This window comes from Choloepus didactylus, chromosome 8 (assembly GCF_015220235.1).
Source record: "Choloepus didactylus isolate mChoDid1 chromosome 8, mChoDid1.pri, whole genome shotgun sequence".
NCBI classification, from domain to species: Eukaryota; Metazoa; Chordata; class Mammalia; order Pilosa; family Megalonychidae; genus Choloepus; species Choloepus didactylus.
This window is the reverse complement of record NC_051314.1, coordinates 85572147-85599865: the sequence shown is the minus strand read 5'-3', so window position 1 is coordinate 85599865 and position 27719 is coordinate 85572147.

Sequence of the window (27719 nt, the reverse complement as noted above, 5' to 3'; positions counted from 1 at the left end):
ATGGGCCAAACCATCCCCAAAGAATTACACATGAAATAGTGGTCCAAGGACAGGAATAGAGAGTGGTGGGGAAAAGAGAACTGGGATTAGAGGGGAGCCAGGCAGGGCCAGAGGTGCATGACCTCAGCTGGAAACAGTTAAGTGAAGACCATCCATAACTAACCAAGCGCACTGATGGGCTGTGGGAGGCTGGACTGAGTCTCTGGGAAAGGATGGTGCATGTTGGTGATCTCCCCCAACTCCTTCTGTCTCCGTGCATCCCCCTCAACCAGCAAGGGCTCCTCACCCCTGCCTGCTGCACCCATGGGAGGCAAGGGGTGCCAAGTCCAGGCAGCAATCCCATCTTTCAGTGCAGTCTGGTCCGGCTGCATTGTGGGTTGCTCTGCCCATGCTTGGGATGAATGCCCAGCGCTCGTTCATTCACTCAGCACCGCCTGTGTGCCATGCTGTGAGGCCCAATCCTTGCCCTCACGGACTCACATCTAGAGAGGGAGACAGATCTTAAATAAATAGCCACACCAAAGAATACTTAATTACAGCCGTGAAGTAAAAGCCCAAGCCCCCTGAGGGAGAGTAACAAGGCAGTGATTTAGATTGGGGTTGTCTAGGGAGGCCTCCAGGAGACCTGAAGGGAGAGTTGGAGCTGGTGAGAGGAGGAGCCTTCTGAGCAGAGGGAACCCCACATGCAAAGGCTCTGAGATGGGGGCATAGGGTCCAGATGAGATACTAAAGGAAGGTCGGAGGTGGGGACAGGGCAGGGCAGACTGGAGTCGGCCTGGGGTTTGGAGGCAGAGAAGGCGACCTGCTCAGCTTGGCTGCAGGGTGGAGAGGAGACTGGAGGGAGGAGGCGAGGCCAGTTAGGAGACCCCTGCTGCCATTGCCATTGAGGGCTAGTGAGGGGCCCTGAGAAGGAAGGAATTTCGGGCTCGGGCTATTTAAGGGGGAAGTGGTCAGGACCTGGTGAAGGACTGCCTGCAGGTAGAAAGTAGAGAGAAGGGAAGGTTTCTGGCTTGAGCAGGTTGGTGTAGAGATAAGGAAGACAAATGGAGTGCACTCTCCAATGGTGTGATGTGACTGGGGCAACAATAATATTAATAGGTGACATTTATTGAGCACTAACTATACGCTGGGCCCTGCACTAAGTACCCTACCTGGATTGTTTCATTTAGTTCTTGCAATGCTTGTAATGGCTTGAATTATATCTCCTATATGTTGAAGTCCTAACCCCTGGCAACTGTAACCGTGAACTTATTTGGAAACAGGGTCTGGAAAATGTAACCAAGTTAAGATGAGGTCACCCTGGGTTAGGGTGGGCTCCTAAATCCAATGACAAGTGTCTTTATAAGAGAAGGGAGAGGGGACTTTGGACACAGAGACAGAGGGAAGAAGGCCATGTGACAATGGAGCTTGGAGGGATGCAGACACAAGCCAGAGAATGTCAGGGATTGCCAAGAGCCACCAGAAACTAGGAAGAGGCCAGGAGGATCGTCCCCAGAGCCTTCAGAGGGAGTGTGGCCCTCTTGGCACCTTGCTTTTGGATTTATAGCCTCCAGAACTGTGAAAGAACATGTTTCTGTTGTTTTATGTGACCCAGTTTGTGGTATTTGGTTACAGCAGCCCACTACTTATGAGTCAGTGATAATCCTCTTCTCAGCCCTATTTTGCAGAGAAGGAAACTGAGACTTAGAGAGGTTACGTCACCTGTCCGAGGTCACACACAGCTGGCAGGAGACGGAGGCAGTTTTCCAGCCTCCTCAGTCAGAGCTCAGAAGCCAGCTCTCAACCACCACGCAGTCCTGCCCCAGGGACTCGGTTTTGTTACCACTTAAATGGGGTTACTGGCAGCCGCCCCCGTCTACTGGGAGACTTAAACGATGAAAGTAAAACTCCCTGCGTGGCAGGATGTGTTAAAGGTACTTAACAAACAGCACGTCCTCTTCCTTTTTGCTGCGCTGAAAGCTCCATTTCAGGAGCCAGGAATCTCATAAATATTTCAGTAATGTCTGTGTAGTCACGGCTGCGAAGCTTGTTCTCTGCAGCACTTGTGACAGTGAGGTCTGCGACCCATCACAGGGCCTGTTTCAAGTGTGTGTTTGGCTTCCTTTTCAAAACACAGCTCTTCCACGGCACAGCTGGCTGTCCCTGAGGGGGGACAGAGTTGTGGACGTTCTCTGGAGAGACGGTGGAGCAGGAGCCCTGGCCCAGGGTCCCATCTCCCAAACCAGGTCACTGCCGAGGCCAACAGCCACCCATGGGCCCCTCCACCCCACGCACTCACGCCCACCCTGCACCCCGATGGGGTGGGGGCGTTCTGGGGCGCTTCAAAAGCTGACACACCCACACCTTTCCAGGTTGGATGGTGGCAACCTCCCCCAAGAGGCAGGGGAGGTGAGGAGGGGAGGAAAGCGACCAGGGCTGGACGGCGTCACCTCTCAAGGTGTCTTCTGGCTTGAGGGCCTTCGGTTTTAGGTCTTGGGAGATGGAAGCCAGGAAGGGGAGTACCTTGACTGAGTACAAAGAAGAAAGAGCAGGGCTCTACAGAGCTCTGAGGCGTGCAGCCCAGCCGGAGGCCTCTAGCTCCTGCTTCTCACCCATCCAGTCACAATGTGGGGGAGAAAAGACAGACCCACGATCAGACTCCCACCGGGGCCTCGTAGTAAGAACCAAAAGGGGAAAATGAAGCCCTGGAAACCCTCAGGATTGGGGGGAGGGTGCTGGCATTTTCACTGACCTTTGAAGACCAGGTAGGATTTTCAAAAATGCATATTAATACAGATTATTTTTTCCAATTATATAAATAATTAATACATGCTCGTAATTTTAAAAAGTTTTTTAAAATGCGGAGAAATAAAAAGAAGAAAGTAATCACCTTGTTCCAAAAACCAGAGAAAATCATGATTAAAATACAGGTGTGTTTCCTTCTAGTATTTCTTTTCTATGTCTACTTCCTTCTTTGTTCCCCTACTTTTTAAAAAAATTAATTTGTTGATTTTTTAAATTAGAGAAGTTTGTGGGTTTACAGAGCAACCATGCAGAAAATACAGGATTTCCATATAGCCACCCTGTTATTAACACCTTGCTTGGTGTGTGTTCATTACTTTCATAGCTCGATCATTTTTGAAGGGTAGCATTTGGCAGATATAGTTGGAGGAAGGGGTGGAAAGGCGTTCAGAGCGGACAGGACAGCCGAGCAGGGGTGTGCCCACATCAGGGGTCCTTGGGACTCCCTGGGCACAGCTGAACACCTGAGCTCCCCTCAACCCTCTGCTGGGTTAACGTGCCACACCCTTGGCCCGGCCTCAGCCCGTCTTCCTGCCTGGCACCCGGGGCTGGGGTTCAGGGCAGGGGCACGAGCCTGCAGCCACCCTCTTCCTGGCAAAGTCTCTCCAGAAGACAGAGCCTGTTTCTTGGGTAATGGAGTTGAGTGTCCAACTCCAAAATTGGAGCCCAAATCCCAGGGTGGATAATCCAGAGCTGTGCTGTCCCATCTGGCGGCCTCTAGCCCCATGTGGCTATTGAGCACCTCAAATGTGACGAGTCCAAACTGAGAGGCATGATGCACTGTAAGCGTAAAATACACACTGGATTGCAAAGATGGTATGGAAAAGGAATGCAACATACCTTATTCATGATTTTTGTATTGATTACTTGTTGAAGTGATAATAGTTTGGGTATTCTGGGTTAAGTAAAATGTATACTCTAAAAATTAATTTTAACCTACTCTTTTTACTTTTCTTATCTGGTTATTAGAAGAGTTTAAATTACATACATGACTTGCGTTTGTCTCTCACACTGTATTTCTTTCTATGAAACACTGTTGACCTAGATTGGACTATTTCCAGTCCCCACTATTCTAAGGGAAAACTCATGGGGAGATGTTATGGGGGAGGCTCAGAAGGAGGGGATTGGGACAGGTTGGGATGAGACTAGAGATAGGGAGGGAGGCGAGCGAGGTGGGTAGCTAACCCTGAGAGGGCTCCAGGGAAGAGGGGAGTGTGGAGCAGGAATTTTCTCTTTCCTCCTCGTATTTCTGTTTACTTTTCTGCGTCCCTAGTAGACTGAGAGCTCCCTGAGGACAGGGTCCGTGTTTTATTCATCCTTGTATCCTCAGTGCCAAGCACAGTGCCTGGCTTTCTTGAAAACAGGCATTGAGTAAATGAATGAGGCGAGAGAGAGGCTGGGGAGAGAATGCAGTCAGCAACGAACCATGCTGGGATGGCACCAGGCCCATCCGGGTGCCTTTGGCACTTAGAGTAGTTGGAGATTTTAATCTCAAATTTTTCAGATTATATTCTCCCAGAGAGCAGGGAGGCCAAACTCTGCACCCACATACATGCTTTGTGGTAGCTGAAAGACAACCAGGAACGGGCGGTGAGAACACCCCAAGGTCATTACACCCAGCTCGCTGCCTCTTTGCTCCTCTTCAAAGGAGCAGATTCTTCCCATTTCTGCAGCCAGCTTTGGGGTTCTGGGCTCGGTTCTCCCCACCCCTGCTCTCTGGGGACATGTGCACGTGAGAAGGGCTGCACATGCTCAGGCGAAGACAACACAGGCTGCCGGGACAGCTGAGGAAGGCGGAAGTATCCAGCTGCCCCTGCCTGCATGGCTCTGACTACACTACAAGCCTGGGCCCTGCCCTCGCCCCAGTCACAGGTCAGGGACTCTCAGGAGCATGCTTCTCACACCCCTCGACTGTCGAGGTGGGGTCCCACCCACAGGTTGCCACAGTCCCCACCCTCAGGGAGCATATCCTGGCCCAGCAGTGTGCGAGACGGGGATGCAGCAGGTTCAGGGAGAGCCGGTGAATGCAGAAAGGACCCCAGAGTGGCCCAAATGGATGGACAGTTAGCGCTGCATGTTGAGCAGCAGCCTATTGTAGACCTTAAGCACCAGGGCTCTGGAGCCAGAACGCTTGGGTTCAAATCCCAGTTCCTCCACTTAACTGTGGTGGCTTGAAGCTGTATGTACCCCAAGAAAAACGTGTTTTTAAAGTTAATCCATTCCCGTGGGTGTGAACCCATTGTAAGTAGGACCTTTTGATGAGGCTACTTCAGTTAAGGTGTGGCCCAGCTCAATCAGGATGGGTCTTAATCCTATTACTGGAGTCCTTTATAAGAGAATGAAATTCAGACAAAGAGAGAGAAACCCAGGGAACCAAAAAGTTGTAATCAACAAAACCCAGAAGAAAAGGGAGAGACCAGCAGATGCTGCCATGTGCCTGGCCATGTGACAGAGCAGCTAAAGATCTCCTGCAGCTGGCCCTAAATCTCCAGTCTTTGGGAAGAAAGCATCACCTTGATGATGCCTTGATTTGGACATTTTCCCAGCCTCAAAACCATGAGCAAATAAATTCCCATTGTTTAAGGCAAACCACTTCATGGTATTTGCTTAAGCAACCTGGGAAACTAAAACACTGTGTGGCATTGGTTAAGTTAACTAATTTCTTTAGACTTTAGCCTCCTCACCTCTAAAATGGGCATAATGTAAGTCTCCTGCCCATTGGACAGTTCACAGAGTCAATGGTTGAAAACAAATCAAGTGCTTAGAACAGTGCCTGGCACGTAGTAAGCACTCAATAAATGTGAGTAAGTTCTAATGGACAGTCTAGCTCAATCACTCCTTCATTCTATAGTCGGGGAAACGAGGCTCAAAGAGGAGCAAAAACTAGACACAATTATAAAGACAAAATGGTTTTATATGTTAGTTTTTTTCTTTTACAAATTTTTAAACATATACAAAAGTAGAAAGAATAATACAATGAATTCCCTTATACTCATCACCTGCTTTAAGGACTGTCAATTCATGGCCAATTGAGTTTCATCTACACCCCTGCCGTACCACTGAGTCATTCTGAAATAAATCTCAGACATTATATCATTGCGTATGTAAATATTTCAGCATGTATCTCTAAGAGAAAAGGACTTTAAAAAAAAAGAGTCATGCTAACCATTATTATACCTAAAAATTAACAATCATTTTTAATATCAAATATCCAATCACTATTCAAATTCTCCAGTTGTCTCATTTCTAAAATATTTGTTTAAATCAGGTCCCAAATAAAGTCCATATATTACAAAGGTTGATGTCTCTTAAGACTCCTTTAAACTATAGATTCTTCTTTTTCTTTTCTCCCCTTACAATTTATTTGTTGAAGAAAACAGGTCATTTGTCCCGTAGAGTTTCCTACAGCCCGGGGTTGGATACATCTAGAAGCTTGTTACGATTCAGATTCAACATTTGGCACGCCTGCTTCACAGGTATCGGTGTGTTCTTCCTTCAGGAGACATTACCTTCTGGCTGACTTGCTTTTTGTGATGTTAGCTACCACTGACGATGGATGCCTAGATCCATTATTTCATTAGGGTTTGCAAAGTAGTGAAACTCCAATTCTATCATTCTTTCTTCATGTAATAGCTGAGTTACTTTTTTTTTAATTCAGTTTTATTAAAATATATTCACATACCATACAATCATCCATGGTATACAATCCACTGTTCACAGTGTGATCATACAGTTATGCATTCATCACCACAATCTATTTCTGAACATTTTCCTTACATCAGAAAGAATCAGAATCAGAATAAAAAATAAAAGTGAAAAAAAGAACACCCAAACCATCCCCCCCATCCCACCCTATTTGTCATTTAGTTTTTATCCCCATTCCTCCACTCATCCATACACTAGATAAAGGGGGTGTGATCCACAAGGTCTTCACAATCACACTGTCACCCCTTGTAATCTACATTATTACATAATTGTCTTCAGGAGTCCAGACTGCTGGGTTGGAGTTTGGTAGTTTCAGGTATTTACTTCTAGCTATTCCAATACATTAAAACCTAAGAGGTGTTATCTATATAGTGCATAAGAATGTCTACCAGAGTGACCTCTCGACTCCATTTGAAATCTCTCAGCCACTGAAACTATTTCGTCTCATTTTGCATCCCCCTTTTGGTCAAGAAGATACTCTCAGTCCCACAATGCTGGGTCCAGATTCATCCCCGGGAGTCATATCCTGCATTGCCAGGGAGATTTACACCCCTGGGAGTCGGGTCCCACATGGGGGGAGGGCAGTGAGTTCGCCCGTCAAGGTGGCTCAGTTAGAGAGAGAGAGGGCCACATCCGAGCAACAAAGAGGTACTCAGGGGGACACTCTTAGGCACAACCATATGCAAGTTTAGCCTCTCCTCCGAAGCACCGAGCCGCATAAGGGCAAGTCCCATGACCAAGGGCTCAGCACATCAAACTGCCAGTCCCAATGTTTGTGACAACATCAACACCAGTCCAGGTGAGGAAGTCCAACACCTCTGCACCTTCCCCCAGCTCCTTTGGGCTGGGTGGGGGAGGAGGCTGTAAATATATTTTTTATTCTCTGCCCAAATTACTTTGGGATGTGTCACTATTTCACTCTAGCCTATACTAACCTACCGTATCTCATTTCCTATTCAAAGTTCCATGTAATTGTGGTGTTTGAACAAACTGACTGTAGAGTTGTACTGTTTAGAAAATATAGATCCTGTACCAAATAGACATCTCTTCCCTTGGTCTCATATGGAAGTTGAAGTTTTAAAACACAGTCAGTTTCGACCTTTACCCTTTGGCCCGGTTTGCCCTGGTCTTAACCAGACCTGCTTCATTCATATCACTAATTGAAGTCTGGGCTCTTTTTCAGCTTTTTTTTTTTCTAACAGTGGCTGTATGCACTAATACTGACATTCATATCTGCCGAGCTCTAGCTCTGAGTTTCAGGTGTCAGCTGAGTTACTTTTGCTAGGAGAAACTTTCCTCTCTCAACTATTTGGTGAACCTGAGTTAACTTTTATAAACTATATTGGAAAGACAAAAAAAAAAAAAAATCAATGCTTGATTCCTTCCCTTTATTTACAGTTTTAAGATATTAGTTCCTTATTATCTCCAAAAGTGATTCATGAATTTTTTTTTTTCTCATGAACTCATAGATTTAAATGTATTTGAGGTGATTCAATCCTTTGCCATTATTGTTAGGACATTTTAAAAATTGTTTTTCTGGCTTAAATTTAGAGAATGAGGGTTAATAAAGATAAGGGGAACATGGGAAAGCAGAGAGAACTCTGACTTTGGAGTCCAATAGCCCAGGGATGGAATCCCAACTCCATCAATTAGAAGCTGAGTGACCTTGGTCAAGTAACTTAACTTCTCTTTCCTACAATTTCCTTATGCCCAAATTGGGGAAATGATTAATAATAACTAACATTTATTAAGTGCTTACCATTTTCCAAGCATTATGCTAAATGCTTTAAAGATGTGTTGGCACTTAATCCTCATAGCAGCTCAATGAGGTAGGAGCTATTATTATCACCTCCATTTTATAGATGAGGAGGAAACTAAAGCACAGAGTGGTTGAACGATTTGTCCAACAGTCCACACCTAAAAGTGGTGGAGCAGGGACTCGAACCCAGGGTAGTCTGACTCCAAAGCCCATCATACTTTAGAGGTTATTATGAAGATGCGAGATGATGATGATGTCCAGGCCAGACACCTGGCCTAACTCCGAAGCCCATGCTCTTAGCCCAGTACCCTGTTTTCACAGGGCTGGCCTGCAGTTGGTGCTCCATTAAAGAGAGTTACCAGGGGTTGTAGATGTAACCACCATTGGAGTGAGGAGTAAGGCAGAGAGAGCTAACCTGGAAACAGGCAGGCCCTGGCTGATGGGAAACAAAGGGCCAGCAGGGCAGTCCTTGGCACTTCCCCCAGGAACAGACTACAGTCAGGTCAGGCACATGGTGTTGCAGCTGCAGCCACACTCCCTCCCAAGGCTGCCCCTCAACTGCTGTGACCCAGGTCTCTTTCCTAAGAAACCTCACCTGTTCTTGGTGAGTGTATTTGCACTCCCACTGTAATTCTCATCCTAATTGCTTTGTTAATCAGTAAGAGCTGATTGCAAGAAAGTACCCTCTGCTCCCCCAGAATTGGCTGGCCTGGCTGGCTCTCAGGAGGCCTTAGAGGGCAGTCCAGGGCCTACCTGGCTGAGGGGGAAGACAAAGATCCTGGGTGCAGCTGGGAAGGGTGAGGTATCAGCCTGTTACACCTAAACAGCCATAATAACTATCATTTCCCAAGTGCTTCCCATGGGCCAGGCAGAGGCCAGGCCCTGCATTGTCTCAGGGCATCCTCACAACACCCCTAAGAGGTGGGTCTTGTTGTCATCTCCATTTTGCAGATGAGGAAACTGAGGCCAAGAAAGGCTTAGCAACTTTGCCCAAGGTCACTCAGCCAGCAGGTGGCAGAGCCAGGAGTCCAACCCAGGTGGCCTGACCCCCATGGGTACAGACAGGCAAGGAAGCAGGGTAATGCTGGAGCAGGGTGACTAGAATTCTCCAGGCAGCCAAGGGAGGGGGTTGTTCCCAGCAGTGGGAACAGTTTGTGCAGAGGTGCAGAAGTGTGAAGGGGTACGGCCTGTTCAGGGTGTGACTGACTCCAAGGCCAGGTTGAAGGGTATGGAGGGTGGAATGGTGGCAGAGAGGGGTGGTGGTGGTGGTGAAGGGGCCAGGGTAGAAGAACCTCAAGTTCCAGACCAAGGACCTGGAACTTCACCCTTGGGCGGTGGGAGTGCCATGGAGGTGTTAAGCAAGGGTGCTGAGGGCAGTGGTAGCTTGGATTTGCGTAGGGAGCTGTGATTCACGTGGAGATTTCAGAGATATGTTATTAGGTGGAATCCTCGAGGCAGCCCAGGGAGTTAGCCCCATTTTACAGATTAGGAAACAGACTCAGAATGACTAAGGGCCTTGCCCAGACCAGAAAGCAGTGAAGGACCAGCCTCAAACCCAGTACTGCAGCTGCCATCAGAAGTTGCTCCAAAACTCAGGGCATGGTGAAGGGCAGAGGCAGGGGCAGGGGCAGCCTTAGGCTCCTGATGTCCCCAGCCCTGCTCCTGCTCTGCCTTCTTGGAGCATGAGATGAAGATCAACTGGGTCAAGGGCCTGGGCAGCTCTGCCAACCAAGAATATGACAGTGAGTAGTAATAAGGACGAACATTCATTGATCCTCTACTAGATGCTAGGCACTGGGTTGGAGGATACTAGACAGTGAGCCAATAATGCCAGCCTCTCGCTCTGAGGATATTCTAAATGGAGGGTCCCCCACGCTGCTTGAAGAGCTAGAAAGGGCTCCAGCTGGAGAGAATTTCAGGATTGCTGGCTTAGCCCTGAACTAGGCTGTGACCTTGCTCAAGGCAGACTCCCCTTGGAGCTTCTGTAAGCCTGTTACTTGGGGGCTGCACCAGAAAAGGGGTTTTTAACCAGAATGCATAGCAGAAGCCCAGAATAGCTTCTCAAGCCAATGGACACAGAAGACCTAGGGAAGGGATTCTGGCTGGGGTATTTTAACAAGCTCTGCAGGAAATTCTGAAAGCACACCTGATTAGAAACAACTACATAATCCATCCCCTTCCAAATCCTGTTCAATGAGTTCAATAAGACACATGTTTATTGAACTCTCCCTATACCAGGCACCGTTCTGCAGGCTTGGGATACATCAGTGAGCAAAACAAGATAAATAAGCAAAATGTCTAGTAGGTAGAAGGTGCTATGGAAAGAAAAAAACGGTGCTGGGTAAGGGCAAGGAGAGTGCTGGGATGGGAGCAGTTACAGGTTTGATGAGGTCGGGTTGGCCTCATTGAGAAAGTGGCTTGGAGGAGAGGGGGGCGGCTAAGAGGGGAGGGTGTTCCCAGCCCTCGACAGCTAAAGCAAAGGCCTCCACGCAGCAGCATCCAGGCACGGTGACCAGTGTGGCTGAGGCCGAGTAGGTGAGCACTGGCCCCGGGATGGGGGACAGCCACAGAATGCTACTCCGACATGCTCTTACTCTAAGACATTTTCAGCGTGGCCCTGAGTATCTAGACCCTGATCTTGCCCCTGAAACCATCCCAGCCCTGACCCCTCCTCCACTCAAATTTAATTTTAGGGACTCACCCATTATAATAAGTGCCAGAACTGCTGATGCCAAAACAATGTTATTTATCTGTGTATGTATTATCTAGACACTCCTTAATGCTAAGTGTCTTCAACCCCTCGTAGTCTTCTGTCCCACTCAGGTCACTGCCCTTCTCTTCCTGATTCCTTCCAAGGACCCCAAATATTCGTGACTGGGAGGAAGGGCAGCTGAAAAGCATGTAGCCAGTGTCATCTCCCTGGTCCCAGGGAAGCAGTGGTGTAGGGTGCAGGATCCAGGTAAGAGGGGACCCCAATCAATAACTTGCCCTGGAAGCCACATTTACTGAGCACCCACTACGTGCTTCTTGCTGGGAATCCCAAGGTGAATAAAACTGTCCCTGGGCCTTGGGGCTCTCAGTATGGGCTGGGGCGGGAAGGGTGGAGCTGGATAGGGAAGGAGACAAGAACATGCGCAGAAAATTCTAACACATACACAATGTGCTGTTTGGGATTCTCCAGTGCTGGCATTGTTGTGAGAGGGGAGTTTCATGACTCCCCAGGGTTGCAAGGTTCGGCTGGCCCCTATCTAGCAGCTGGAGATGCTGTGTTGGCATCTGTCGGAACAAATTAGAGCTAAAAGGAATTTGGGGAAAGTTAAACAGGAAAGAGGTCTGGGAACTTTAGTGAAAGGTTCAAGCATTTTAATTCAAGGCAGTGAGGAAAGAGAGAGTATTCAATGAATGGTGTTAGGCTACCTGGACTGTTAGGGGTGGGAGGAATAAAGATGGGGCTAAAACAAATTCCATTTGTAGCAAAAATTTACATGTAATAAATAAAACCATCAAAGTTCAAAAAAGAAAAAGTGTGGGTGGATTTATTTATAATGTTGGAATGGGAAGGCTTTTGTAATCAGGAAAGAAAACCCAGGAATCATAAAGGAAAATATTGATGCATTTGCCCACAGAACACTTAAAATTCTTTATGGAAAACTACCATAAACAAAATGGTTTTCCATTCACTGAGACAACATATGACAAAAGCATATTTTTTAATTTACAAAGAAACTCAATCATTAAGAAAAAAAAAATCTAATCATCATAATAGCTAATACTTAATGATCACTTCCTTATGTGCTAGAGATTGTTTTGAGTATATAGATTATTTCATTAATTCTTACAGCAACCCTACGAGATAGGTGCTATTAGCTCTATTTTGTAGATGAGGAAACTGAAGCAGTTAAAAGATATATCGTCAAAGAATATGGATAAGTAGTTTACAGAAAAAAGAAATAATGGCCAATAAACATTTAGAAAGATGCTTGTGGTCACTCATAATTCAGGAAATACAAACTAAAACTAGACTTTAGACATCACTTTTTCACCTCCCTGCTTGGCAAAAATGTAAACATTTGCTGATACCCAGTGCTGGTGATGGTTTGGGGAGACAGAGGCACTTGTATACCTGTTCCTCTGTATATTCTGAGTCCTATTCTGGTATCAGTTCACATGGCCAGAAAACTATATATCTGAGTGTAGCTGATCTCTCAAAAATGCTTTCGGGCACGTTCCATTTTAATGTTACAAACTTGTCATCTGTTGATGGTTGGCAGAAGAAATGAGCACATGAAAAACACTGCATTTTCTTTCTCAGGAAAACTACCACTAAAGGCATCATCTATTATCTTCTTCCATGTTCCTTATATAAGGAAGGACCCACATAGTAGATTATCTTTACTAATTATCCTTCCTAGTAGGAAAAAATTGATCACTCCTGAAGACGTGACGTGTTTCATTTTACAAAACAATGCAAATTATATAACCCATAGAGTTTTCCTTTTTGCTTTAGCTGCCAGGAAGCTCAGAGCCATACTTAATGCTCCATTATAGCAATCACATAATTAGGGTGGTCGGTATCTGACTTCTCGACTTAATCTGCCCTCGTGTTCGCTTTCTTTTTCCTTCTCCCCTTCATTAGGTTTCTTTCTTTCCATTTGCTTTTTAATTTCCAAATTCTAGTTTAACAAAATCACTCTAAATGTGTGTTTAACTGGAAGCTATCTCAATGTCTTTTGGAAGCAGGTGGGATATAAGTTTTAGCTAGACAGTCACACCCTCTCATAGATGAGAAAACTCAAGTCCTCTAGAAGTTGGTTGACTTGCCCCGGTTACTCATTTGGTACTTAGCCCCTGTGCACATGTGCCTCTCATGTCCTAATGCGAGTACCTGAGGACCACCCTAGTGGCCAGCTCTGAGTCGGGGACATGGGAGTTGCTCAGCAAATGTGTATCTGTTGAAAACATGGTAGAAAACGGACCAGTTTTGCCTGGAACGAGGTCTGGCATGAAAACTGAATTAGCAACAGGGCATGGCCTCAGCCTCCGCCCTCACCTGGCTACGCCCTAGGGCTCCTATTACCCAGGACTTTTAGGGCTGGGGCGCTCGCAAGCAATCCACCCACACCCCTACTCTACTCTCTATCTCTGCCCTTCTGCCTTGGCCTTCTCGCCTGGTCCCATCAGCTCCCATATCTGTTTGAGTTTCACCCTGGGCAGGGACTGACATATCAGCCCTCCAAGTCTCCTGGCCCTGAGATGCCCGGAGGGTAGGGAATGGCATCATCTGTTGAATTCTAGGCAGCATGCAACGTGGGCTGCTCATTAGTGGTAATGAGGAGGAGGAGGAGAAAGAGGACCCAAGGTCATAGCTTCTCTGTCCTTGTGATCCCCAACTATGTGTGTCCCCATACTCTTGGTTGGGCAGAGGGAACAGCAGAAGTTGACAGGGTCAGTCACTTTTACCCCCACTTTCTATCCTTCCTTCTATGCTAGAAGGGAGAGGAGTGAGATAGGGAGGTGAAGCTGGGCCATGAAGACGAGGCTCCCTACGACGTCTTTCCACGATGCCAGGCAGTGAGCTGGCTTCCCATGGGCTCCCCTCCCGGCACCCACTACCCCCAACTCTTCACCTCGCTCCTTTCTTGAGCACAAGTGGAGATGTCTAGAAATCGTGCTGAGGGCTGGGCTAGACCTTCTGACCCAGATCTCCTGGACTGACAAGCAATCTGCATTAGGAAACACAGCTTGTGTTATAGGCACCTGGGTGCCCACACCTGCCAAGTCACTGGGAGCCTGGGGCCCGGAGTTCCCCTGAGCTTGTCAGAACCTGAGGCCTGGGAAGAGGGCCGGGGTTGGAGCAACCAACCCCAGGGTCGTCCTGAGCAAGTGAGAGGCTTGGCCCTTCCTGTGCCCCCAGGACACCGTGTTCATCTTTGGAGCCCATGAAGGGGTGCCGTGGGGTGGAAGGTGTGATCCCAGGAAGGCCCCCTGTCTGGGTCTATGTCTGCAAGGTGCTTATCTTACACTGCAGGCTCCAGGATGTTCCCATGGGCATGGATGGTGAGTTTTCACATTGCTCAGTGTGATGGTTAGGTTCATGTGTCAACTTGGCCAGGTGATAGTACCCAGCTGTCTGGTCAAGCAAGCACTGGCCTAACAATTGCTGTGAGGATGTTTGTGGCTGGTTAATAAACCAACAAGCTGGTTTATTAAATTATCAGTCAACTGGCTGCAGCTGTGACTGATGACTCACCTAAGGGTGTGTCTTCTGCAATAAGAGAATGCAATTGGCTGGATTTAATCCAATTAATCAGTTGAAGACTTATAAGGGAGGCAGATAGAGGACCTTCACTTCTTCTTCAGCTGCCCAGCGAAGCATTTCCTGAGGAGTTTGTTGAAGTTGCCGGTTCGTTTCCTGAGGAGTTCACCGGACATCTTCCTTGGAGTCAGTTTACTGACTGCCCTACAGAATTTGGACTAGTGCATACCCACAGTTGCATGAGTCACTTTTATAAACTTTGTAGTCATAGATACCTCTCATTGATTCTGTTTCCCTAGAGAACCCTAACTAATGCAACTTGGTACCAGGAGTGGGGTGGTTCTTGAGAAACAGAATCTTAAAATGGGCTTTTACAATTTGTTTTCTACTCTGATTAGATTCAAAGGCACTAATGACTCTATTTCCAGTAATCAAGAGGGCACTGACAGTCCATGGCATGAGTTGGCAAAGGAGATACTGAAAATAGCACCATTTGATTCTCCTAATCATACTCTTGCATGAAGCAAGGCTCTGGGTGACAGTGTTTGCAACACCTTCACAGAGTTTTGCAGAATTAAGAGGTATAATGATATTGGCTGGCTGCTCTTAGATATGTTGGATAAAGTGGTAAGAGAAAGGGAAGAGCTAAAGGCTTCAAATTCAAAACTTAAATGCCATATGACAGATGTAAAGGCTTCTATGTGTGCCCTGAAAGAAAATCTTATTTCCTGTGCCCACAGACTTGAGGTTTCTGAAAAACAGACACAGACTCTCATTGTGTGAGTAGCAGATTTACAACATAAACTAAAATGTCAACCTCTCAGGGTGTCTGCTGTTAAAGTAAAGGCACTCCCTCCCCCCTACGTGGGATCAGACACCCAGGGAAGTGAATCTCCCTGGCAACGTGGAATATGACTCCCGGGGAGGAATGTAGACCCGGCATCGTGGGATGGAGAACATCTTCTTGACCAAAAGGGGGATGTGAAAGGAAATGAAATAAGCTTCAGTGGCAGAGAGATTCCAAAACGAGCCGAGAGATCACTCTGGTGGGCACTCTTACGCACACTTTAGACAACCTTTTTTAGGTTCTAAAGAATTGGGGTAGCTGGTGGTGGATACCTGAAACTATTAAACTACAACCCAGAACCCATGAATCTCGAAGACAGTTGTATAAAAATGTAGCTTATGAGGGGTGACAGTGGGATTGGGAATGCCATAAGGACCAAACTCCACTTTGTCTAGTTTATGGATCGATGTGTAGAAAAGTAGGGGAAGCAAACAAACAGACAAAGGTACCTAGTGTTCTTTTTTACTTCAATTGCTTTTTTTCACTCTAATTATTATTCTTGTTATTTTTGTGGGTGTGCTAATGAAGGTGTCAGGGATTGATTTAGGTGATGAATGTACAACTATGTAATGGTACTGTAAACAATCGAAAGTACAATTTGTTTTGTATGACTGCGTGGTATGTGAATATATCTCAATAAAATGATGATAAAAAAAAAAAAAAAAAAAAAATAAAGTAAAGGCACTGATTGGAAAAGAATGGGATCCAGAAACTTGGGATGGGGACATATGGATTGATAGTAATGGCAGTGAGGACATTGGAACCCTGGATTCTGCTGAGTCATTATTAGATTTACCTGTAGAGGGCTGTCCTGAGGAAACAGCTTCCCCACCTCCAGTCTGCCCTAAGGAGCCTGCCATCCAACCCCCACCCTTCAGTGCCTGCTAATCCTGTAATCATCTCCCCTGAGGAAGCAGCCCTTACTCCTCTGTCTGGAGAGATTAATCCTGTTTTAAGAGATGAAAATGCAACAGAACGTCCTGAGGTAAATGGCTTGAGGAATAATTCTAACTCTTTTCATGACCCACCCCTACCACCAATCTTTGCGTCAAGACCTATAACTAGACTAAAGTCCCAACAGGCCCCGAAGGGTGAGGTACAAAGTGTGACCCATGAGGAAATACGCTATACTCCAAAAGAACTGTATGAGTTTTCCAACTTATACAGACAGAAACCAGGGGAATATGTGTGAGAATGGATATTAAGAGTGTGGGATAATGGTAGAAGGAATATAAGGTTGGATCAGGCTGAATTTACTGATAAGGGTCCACTAAGCAGAGATTCTGCATTCAGTATTGTAGCTCGAGGAGTTAGAAAGGGTGTTAACAGTCTGTTTGGGTGGTTGGCTGAAACATGGATCAAAAGGTGGCTGACATTACCGGAGGATGAAATGCCAGAACTGCCCTGGTACAATGTGAAGGAAGGGATTCAAAGGCTTAGAGAGATTGGAATGTTAGAGTGGATTTATCATGGAAGGCCTGCTCACACACCCCTGGAATGTCCAGATGACACACCTTTTACCAGGACTGTGAGGAATAAATTTGTGAGACTAGCTCCATCATCCCTGAAGAGCTCTGTAGTTGCCCTTCTCTGTAGGTGAGCTATTACTGTGGGAACTGCTGTCACTGATCTGAAATCCTTAAACACAATGGGGATAATCAGGTCCCGAGTTGGCAGAAGCCAAGTGGCTGCAGTTAATCACCACAGACAAGGTGGGCATGGCTATCATAATGGAAAACAGACTCAAAGCAACAATCAAAATAATATGACTTGCAGAGACTTATGGTGTTGGCTAGTGGATCATGGAGTACCAAGTAGTGAAATAGATGGGCAATTGACTAAATTCTTGTTTGAACTATATAGGCAGAAGAATTCTAGGTCATGTGAATGAAAGTCTCCCCTGAATTACAAAAACAGAGTGTCACGGCCCTTTAATCAATTCCCAGACTTGAGACAGTTTACAGATCCAGAGCCCCTTGAATGAAGGGAAGGCCGGGTACACTTGGGGAAGGACCCTGTTACACTGCCAAAAATTTATACTGTTAATCTTCCTCCCAGCCTTCCCCCAGGGGGACCTACAGCCTTTTACCAGGGTAACTGTGCATTGGGGAAAAGGAAATGATCAGGTATTTCATGGATTATTAGACACTGGTTCAGAAGTGACGTTAATTCCCGGAGACCTGAAACGTCACTCTGGTCCACCAGTCAGAGTTGGGGCTTATGGAGGTCAGGTGATCGATGGAGTTTTAGCTCAGGTCCATCTCACAGTGGGTCCAGTAGGTCCCTGGACCCATTCTGTGGTTATTTTCCCAGTGCCGGAATGCATAATTGGAATAGACATACTCAGCAACTGGCAGAATCCTCACATTGGTTCCCTGACTCCTGGAGTGAGGGCTATTATGGTGGGAAAGGCCAAGTGGAAGCCACTAGAACTGCCCCTGCCTAGCAAAGTAGTAAAGCAGAAGCAATACCAGATTCCTGGAGGGATTGCAGAGATTAATGCCACTCTTAAGGACTTGAAGGTTGCAGGGGTGGTGATTCCCACCACATCCCCATTCAACTCTCCTGTTTGGCCTGTGCAGAAAACAGATGGGTCTTGGAGGATGACAGTGGATTATCATAAGCTTAACCAGGTGGTGAGTCCAATTGCAGCTGCTGTTCCAGATGTGGTGTTATTGCTTGAGCAAATCAACACATCCCCTGGTAACTGGTAGGCAGCTATTGATCTGGCCAATGCTTTTTTCTCAATTGTTGTCAGTAAGGACCACCAGAAACAGTTTGCATTCAGCTGGCAAGGCCAGCAGTTTACATTCACTATGCTACCTCCGGGTTATATCAACTCTCCAGCCCTATGTCATAATATTGTCCTCAGAGATCTTCATCATTTCTTCCTCCACAAGACATCACACTGGTCCATTATATTGATGATATCATGTTGATCGGACCTAGTGAGCAAGAAGTAGCAACTACTCTAGATTTGTTGGTAAGGTATTTGCATGGCAGAGGATGGGAGATAAATCCAACAAAAATGCAGGGGCCTTCCACCTCAGTAAAATTTCTAGGTGTCCAGTGGTGTGGGGCCTGTCAAGATATTCCATCTAAGGTGAAGGATAAGCTGTTGCATCTGGCCCCTCCTATGACCAAAAAAGAAGCAGGATGCTTAGTTGGCCTCTTTGGATTTTGGAGACAACATATTCCTCATTTAGGTATGCTACTCTGACCCATTTACTGAGTGACAAGAAAAGCTTCTAGTTTTGAGTGGGGAACGGAACAGGATGAGGCTCTGTGACAGGTCCAGGCTGCTGTGCAAGCTGCTCTGCGCCTTGGACCATATGATCCAGCTGACCCAATGGTGCTGGAAGTGTCAATGGCAAGTAGAGATGCTGTTTGGAGCCTTTGGCAGGCTCCTATAGGAGAATCACAATGCAGGTCCTTAGGATTTTGGAGTAAAGCTTTACCATCCTCTGCAGATAACTACTCTCCATTTGAGAAACAGCTGTTGGCCTGCTACAGGGCCTTAGTAGAGACAGAACGCTTAACCATGGGCTGCCAAGTTACCATGAGACCTGAGTTTCCTATCATGAGCTGAGTATTGTCTGACCCACCAAGCCATCAAGTTGGGCATGCACAGCAGCACTCCATCATAAAATGGAAATGGTATATATGAGATAGAGCTCGAGCAGGTCCTGAAGGGACAAATAAGTTACATGAGGAAGTGGCCCAAATGCCCATGGCCCCCACTCCTTCCACCTTACCTTCTCTTTCCCAGCCCACAGCTGTGGCATCTTGGGGAGTTCCTTACAATCAGTTGACTGAGGAAGAGAAAACTCAGGCCTTGTTTATAGATGGTTCTGCACGATATGCAGGAACCACCCAAAAGTGGACAGCTGCAGCACTGCAGCCCCTTTCTGGGATGTCCCTGAAGGACAGTGGTGAGGGGAAATCCTCCCACTGGGCAGAAATTTGAGCAGTGCACCTGGTTGTTCACTTTGCTTGGGAAGATAACTGGCCAGAGGTGCGTTTGTATACTGGTTCCTTGGCTGTTGCTAATGGTTTGGCTGGATGGTCAGGGACTTGGAAGGAACATGATTGGAAGATTGGTGACAAAGAAGTCTGGGGAAGGGATATGTGGATAGACCTTTCTGAGTGGGCAAAAAACATGAAGATATTTGTGTCCCAGGTGAATGCTCACCAGAGGGTGTGTGCCAGTTTGAATACATTGTGTTCCCCAAACGCCATTATCTTTGATGTAATCTTGTGTGGGCAGACATTATCAGTGTTAGACTATAATTCTTTAAGTGTTTCTTTGGAATGTGCCCCACCCAGCTGTGGGTGATGACTCTGATTGGATAGTTTCCATGGAGGTGTTGCTCCGCCCATTCAGGGTGGGTCTAAGTTGATCAGTGGAGCCATATAAATGAGCTGACGGACAGAGGGAACTCAGAGCAGCTGTGAGTGATGTTTTGAAGAGGAGCTTGCTACAGCCAAGAGGGACACTTTGAAGAAAGCACAGGAGCTGCAGATGAGAGACAGTTTGAAGATGGCTGTTGAAAGCAGACTCTTGCTCCAGAGAAGCTGAGAGAGGACAAATATCCCAAGTGCAACTAAGAGTGACATTTTTGAGGAACTGCAGCCTAGAGAGGAACATTCTGGGAGAAAGCCATTTTGAAACCAGCACTTTGGAGCAGACGCCAGCCACGTGCCTTCCCAGCTAACAGAGGTTTTCCAGACACCATTGGCCATCCTCCAGCGAAGGTACCTGATTGCTGATGTGTAACTTGGACACTTTATGGCCTTAAGACTGTAATGTGTAACCAAATAAACCCCCTTTTATAAAAGCCAATCCATCTCTGGTGTGTTGCATTCCAGCAGCATTAGCAAACTAGAACAGGGTGACTTCCGCAGAAGAAGATTTTAATAACCAAATAGATAAAATGACCCATTTGGTGGACACCAATCAGCCTCTTTCCCCAGCAACTCCTGTCATTGCCCAATGGGCTCATGAACAAAGTGGTCATGGCAGTAGGGATGGAGGCTATGCATGGGCTCAGCAACATGGACTTCCACTCACCAAGGCTGACCTGGCCACAGCCACTGCTAAGTGTCCAATCTGCCAGCAGCAGAGACCCACACTCAGTCCCCGATATGGCGCCATTCCCCAAGGTGATCAGCCTGCTACCTGGTGGCAGGTTGATTACATTGGACCACTTCCATCACAGAAGGGGCAGCAATTTGTTCTCACTGGAATAGACACATACTCCGGATATGGGTTTGCCTTCCCTGCACAACATGCTTCTGCCAAAACTACCATCCGGGGACTTACAGATTGCCTTACCCACTGTCATGATATTCCGCACAGCATTGCTTCAGACCAAGGAACCCACTTCACAGCAAATGAAGTGAGGGAATGGGCACATGCTCATGGAATTCTGTGGTCTTACCATGTTCCCCATCATCCAGAGGCAGCTGGGTTGATAGAACGGTGGAATGGCCTGTTGAAGACTCAACTACGGTGCCAACTAGGTGGCAATACTTTGCAGGGCTGGGGCAGTGTTCTCCAGGAGGCTGTGTATGCTCTGAATCAGCGTCCACTCCATGGTGCTGTTTCTCCCATAGCCAGGATTCATGGGTCCAGGAATCAAGGGGTGATCCACTAGGTAAATTTTTGCTTCCTGTCCCTGCAAGCTTAAGCTCTGCTGGTGTACAAGTCTTGGTTCCAAAAGGAGGAGTGCTTCCACCAGGAAACACAACAATAATCCCATTGAACTGGAAGTTAAGACTGCCACCTGGCCACTTTGGTCTTCTTATGCTTCTGAATCCACAGGCAAGGAAGGGGATTACTGTACTGGCTGGGGTGATTGATCCTGACTATCAAGGGGAAATAGCACTGCAACTACACAATGGAAGCAAAGAAGAGTTTTCTTGGAATACAGGAGATCCCCTAGGGCGTTTCTTAGTACTACCATGCCCTGTGATTAAAGTCAATGGAAAACTGCAACAACCCAATCCAGGCAGGACTATCAATGGCCAAGAAACTTCAGGAATGAAGGTTTGGGTCACCCCACCAGGCAAAGAATCACAGCTAGCTGAAGTGCTTGCTGAGGGTAAAGGGAACATGGAATGGGTAGTGGAAGAAGGTAGTGATAAATATGAACTATAGCCACGTGACCAGTTACAGAAACAAGGACTATGATGGCATGAATATTTCCTCCTTGTCTTGTTACGAGTATATTTGCATTTGTCTGTATAGCAGATATCTTTGCTTTCTTCTCTGTCTTATCCCCTTATCATATGGCATAACTTGTACTGTTCATTTTGCTGTATTTAAGCTAAAGGAAATCAATTTTAAGAGCTAATGCCACCCAAAGACTTGCACCCTATTCTGGAACACACAGTTACAGTCTTAAGGCCATAAAGTGTCCAAGGTAACACATCAAAATTGGGTACCTTCACTGGAGGATGGCCAATGGTGCCCAGAAAACCTCTGTTAGCTGGAAAGTCGTGTGGCTGGCGTCTCCTCCAAAGTTCTGGTTTCAAAATGGCTTTCTCCCAGAATGTTCCTCTATGGGCCGCAGTTCCTCAAAAATGTCACTTTCAGTTGCTCTTGGGGCATTTTTCCTCTCTCACCTTCTCCAGAGCAAAAGTCTGCTTTCAATGGCTGTCTTCAAACTGTCCCATCATCTGCAGCTCCTCTCTCAGTTCCTGCGCATTCTTCAAAGTGTCCCTCTTGGCTGTAGAAGCTTGCTCCTTCTGTCTGATCTTATATAGTACTCCAGTAATTTAATTCAGACCCACCCTGAATGGGTGGGCCAACACCTCCATGGAAATTATCCAATCAGAGTCATCACTCACAGTTGGGTGGGGTGCATCTCCATGGAAACACTCCAAGAATTTCAATCTAATTAACACTGATATGTCTGCCCACACAAGATTACATCAAAGATAATGGCATTTGGGGACATAATACGTTCAAACTGACACAATAGCCAATGGTGTCTGGAAAACCTCTGTTAGCTGGGAAGGCACTTGGCTGGCGTCTGCTCCAAGTTCTGGTTTCAAAATGGCTCTCTCCCAGGACGTTCCTCTCTAAGCCGCAGCTCCTCCTCAGAATGCCACTCTCAGTTGCTCTTGGGACGTTTGTCCTCTCTTAGCTTCTCTGGAGCAAGAGTCTGCTTTCAACGGCCGTCTTCAAACTGTCTCTCATCTGCAGCTACTTTTGCAGCTCCTACACATTCTTCAAAGTGTCCCTCTTGGCTGTATCAAGTTTACTCCTTCTGTCTGAGCTTAAGTAGTGCCCCAGTGAACTAATCAAGGCCCATGCCACACCTCCATGGAAATTATCCAAAGAAAGATCTCACCCTCAATTGAGGGATCACATCTCCAAGGAAACATCCAATCAAAAGTCTCCAACCCAATCAACACCAATATGTTTCCTGCCCACAAGAGACTGCATCACAGATAATGGCATTTTGGGGGACATAATACATCCAAACCAGCATGAGTAGCCAGAATATATTAAGTTTTTAATTTTGATAAAGTTCAACTTACCTTTTTGTTGGTTTGTTTGGTTGGTTGGTTGCTGTGCTTTAGGTGTCATATCTAAGAACCCATTGCCTAATCCAAGATCATAAAGATTTACACCTATGTTTTCTTCTAAGAGCCGTATTGTTGTAGCTCTTATACTTGGGTCTTTGCTCCACTTTGAGTTAATTTTTGTATCAGAGTCCAAGTATATTCTTTTGCATGTGAATATCTAGTTGTACCAGTATCATTTGTTAAAAGACTATTTCCCCATGGAATTATCTTTGCCCCCTTGTTGAAAATCAATTGCCCATGAATGTATGGATTTATAGCTGAGCTCTCAGTTTTATTCCATTGATCTACTGTATCTATCATTATGCCAGTACCACACAGTCTTAAAAAAATTACCACTGTAGTTTTACAGTAAGAGTTAAAATTGGGATGTGCAAGTCCTCCAACTTTGTTCTTTTTCAAGATAGTTTTGCCCATTCTGAAGCATGAGTTACTTTTACAAAAGGCAAAATATATTAATACAAACAAAATCCTACATTTTAAACTCATTCCGACTCAAATGCCACCTCCTCCAGGGAACTTTTCCCAGTCTCTCCAATCAGGATCTACCTTCTTCTGGTCATTTTGTTAGTACCTCTCTTACAGTGACATACAGTCAGGTGAGGTTGCTGGGATCCCTGACCTCACTGGAAGATGAGTCCGTTGAGGGCAGGGGTTGCGTCTTATCCACTTGAGAGTTTTCTTCATGGCCTCTGGATAGAGCCTAGAACTATGGCGAGGCTCAGTGTGTGCTGAATGAATGAATAAATGAGTGGATCAATAAATGAGTGCTATTGAGCCACTCACACGGTCATCATGTACACGTGTGTGTTCATATTCTGCTCAGAACCTGGGCAAACGTCCTGCACTAAGAAGGGCTTAGCAAATGCATTGATTACATTCATAGGTCCACCTCTATTGACAAGTATAGTCACATGTTGTTTCACCTGAGTTTTCCTTAATTTATTATAATCATTAGAACACTTGTCAATAGGAGAAAAATGTATATGAATTACCTAAGGAATTATGGGTGAATTGCCTACTTAAGCCCTCCACAGCCAGGGCCCAGCCTCAATCAATACTGTAACACAGTGATAGATAGGTTTTATCAAAGCATCGGATCTTGCTTAAACTAAAACATTATTAGCCTTCACATTAGTACTCCAAATAGGACTCTCAATTAATCCATTAGCAATTTTTCTTTTTCTTAGAGGGATTAGTCCTCATCGATTCTAGTATATGCTCTCAGAGCTAAATGCACATATATGCTCCTTAAACAATTATGAGGGGGCTGCTGGGGCTACAGAGCCCCTGCCTCCAGGAGGGCTCAGTCCAGGACAGGAGACAGCACACACCACTCCTCTGAGTCAGTCACACGGTGGGTCCCAAGGAGGAGGGAAGATTTGTTCCGCCCGGGAGGCAGGGAGGCCTCAGGCCACGTGGGGCAGGACGTGTGAACTGAGCCTCGAAGCATGCCTAGGATTTTGCCAGGTAGAGACGAGGACTGGAGGGTGGCAGGCAGGGTGGAGGAGGTGACCTGGGGAGAAGGAATGGCTAGAGCAAAGGCACACTCATGGGCACCTGCTTGCACCAGTGCACACTTGTACGCCTGGGTGTATTCTTCTTCCACAACCTGGGCCAATAGGAAACCATCTGAAAGATATCACGTGCCCGCCTGAACCGACCCAAAGCTCTAAGTCTCATCAAGCTCTGGGTTCCAGCCGTCTTTTCCTCAAGAGGGCATTTAATGTCGGCCACCCCTGCCCACTTTTCCATCTGTGCAGACCCTCCCCCATCCCCAGGCAGGGCATTTCCCACCCCTGTTCACTGCAAACTGAGGCACAAACCCCAGGAGGCCTGTGTGACCTGGACCAGAGGGTCTGTCCTGATGAAGCTCTGCTGTTTGCAAGATGCAGAATTTTCTACCTGCCTCTGTTGGGCCTTCGGCTGACCGGCCAAGCTGTGGAGCAGGGAGAGCCTCCCAGGACTGCGGACTGTGTAATTTGGTCCAATATTTAAAACAGTGATTGTTAATAGGGCGTTGCTTAGAAACCATCCCTAGGTACTTCCTTCCATCAATCAATGACAAGTATTTATTGATCACTTATTTTAAAATTTTTAAAATTAAAGTATTATAGACATACATAAAAATGTGCATGTCATTAGGGTACAACCTGCTGCGTTTCACCAACTGGACACACCCATGTGACCAGAACTCGAATCAGGAAACGGAACTGTCCAGCCCCCAAGCACTGTTCTCATTAGCCTTCTAGTCATCACTTCCCCCCTGGGTAGTCACTGGCCTGGCTTGTAACAGCACAGATCAGCTCTGCGGTCCCAAGAGGGTGGAGGGGATGAGGAGGTGGAAAGTGCTCTGGTCCGGGAGTTGGGCACTTGTGTTAAGGTCCTGTGCCCAAGTGTGATTGTGAAAACCTTGTGGACCACACTCCTTTTATCCAGTGTATGGGTGGATGAGTAGGAAAATGGGGACAAAAACTAAATGAAAAATAGGGTGGGATTGGGGGGGATTGGGGGATGGTTTGGGTGTTCTTTTTTACGTTTATTTTTTATTCTTATTCTGATTCTTTCTGATGTAAGGAAAATGTTCAGAAATAGATTGTGGTGATGAATGCATAACTATATTATGGTACTGTGAACAGCTGGTTGTACACCATGGATGATTATATGGTATGTGAATATGTTTCAATAAAACTGAATTAAAAAAAAAAAAGTCCTACGTCCACCCCCAATTTGCTGTGCAACCTTGGGAAACTTTTCCCTCTCTGGACCTCAGTTACATCCTCTATGAGGGCTGAGATGGATAATAGTTTCCTACCTTTTTATCACCAAAGATACCTTCTCTTTTCTATCCCCACCCCCACCGCTGCCAAGGAACTCATGCTTTGAAAAATGTTGCCTCCAGAGCAGACTGAGTGTAAGGAATGATTAATTTGTTTTCCCAGTTCTTGTTAACTGGAAGACGTGTGGTGCGGACTCAGATCTGCAGGAGATAGTGAAGCGATGACACCCCGGGTCAATAGAATTTCAGTCAAAGGCAGAGGCTCTTTATGGCTGAATTATCTCACTGCAGCCTTGTGTCAGAGAAATGCTTAGAGCCTAGTGAAGTATAGCAAACAGCTTGAGAACCCATCCTCGCCCTCATGCAGCCCTGGACCCAGGAACCACAGAGGACACAGACCATCCCTAAATTTCCTTCCAGCTCTGATAAGCCAAGGGTCCAGGGTTTGCCTGGCTCCCCTTAGAATTGACTGCAGAGCTGTGGGAGGTGGCCCCCTCCCCAGAGGCAGGCTTTCCTCTGAACCCAACATCAGTCCCCGGCTACACCCTGTGCCCTATAACCCAGCAGGCCCCTGCCTCTCCCCCTGCTAGACAAGTCTTTGGAGACCCAGGGCTGCATCAGGTTGCTCCAGGGGACTACTTGGAAACTGCTGATGGAACACAGCAGTAATTGCCCTCTGCGCCTCCAGACAGCCCCAACCAGACTCTGCAGGAATGTGGTCTGACCCACAGGGACTGCCTCCTCCTGCAGTCTCGGTGTCTGAGAGCTCAGGCTCCAGGGCTTCCCTCCCTCTGTGCATTCTCAAGAGCTCTCTGAATTCTAGCCGTCGCCACATTTCTGTCCATGAGCCCAGAATGGGGTGAAGTCTGCTCGACATCAAGAATTGTGCCCCCTGATGGGGACACACAACCATACCCAGAACAAGACAGAATCAGTCTACAGCTGGGGGCAGGGAGCTTGGGAAAGAGCCCAGGGGTAGGAGTTGGTCAAAGAAAGCTTATTGGAAAGAGGAACTCATGCATGGATGTGGAAAGGGGAAGGGGCAGAACTGTGTGGAATGAGGGTGTCCTGGGAGGGGCGTTGTAGCTTGGAAGTTCTCCGTGCAGTATAAGGGGAGTATAAGAGTGTGCAGGGGACCCAATGGGTCACCTCTAGAGGAATGAAGTGACCAGAAATTCCCTGGGGTAATGAGGTGGCGAGGCTAGAGGGATGCAACTGGTGGTAGGGTGGGGTGGGGTGGGGGTTGGGCAGTGTACAATGAGTCTGCTGAGAACTTGAAGCTTGATATGAAGACACGTGGAAAGATCAAGATGGTGAAGTGAGATGCCTCACGGCTCTGTCCCCCCACAGATGCTTTGAACAACAAGCAAGAAGTGGTAAAAACATCTTTCCAAAAGCTCCAGAAAAACAGTTAAAGGACTATAGTAACAAGGTGAGCATGGAATCAAGAAAAAGGCTACTTAAGAGCAAAAGGATCTCCCGGCGCCCTGGCTGGCCCGGCCCCAACCCTGTCACAGATGCAGACGCCTGGTGCCGGCTCCCAGAGGGAGCAGAGTGTCCCTCATGCACACACTGGGAGCACATATGTCTGGCTCAATCTGTCTGGTGGTGGCCTTAGGGATTTGTCATCCCAGAACTTGTCCTGGGTGTAGAAGGTAGTTCATAGAGCTCTCCTACAGAGCACTGTGACAGTGGCTAGTCTGGGCCTTGAACTGTGAGGAAACTATTTCTTAGGGAAGAGGGGACAACACTTGTATTTGTGTAAAATGGGAGGGGGGCAGGATTCTTAGGGCCACATGGGCATACCCAAATAGCCAGGACAAGGACCAGGGAGGCGCCTAGGTTTTGGCCTGGAGCTATTTTCCAACTTATTATATGATAAACTCTAAAGGAGAGCCCTCTCCTAAGAGGTCCATGTGCAAAGACTATGAAAGGTGTTGAGCTGGTTTGGATCTCTCATGTCCTCTACAAAAGCCGTGTTCTTTAATGCAATCTTGTG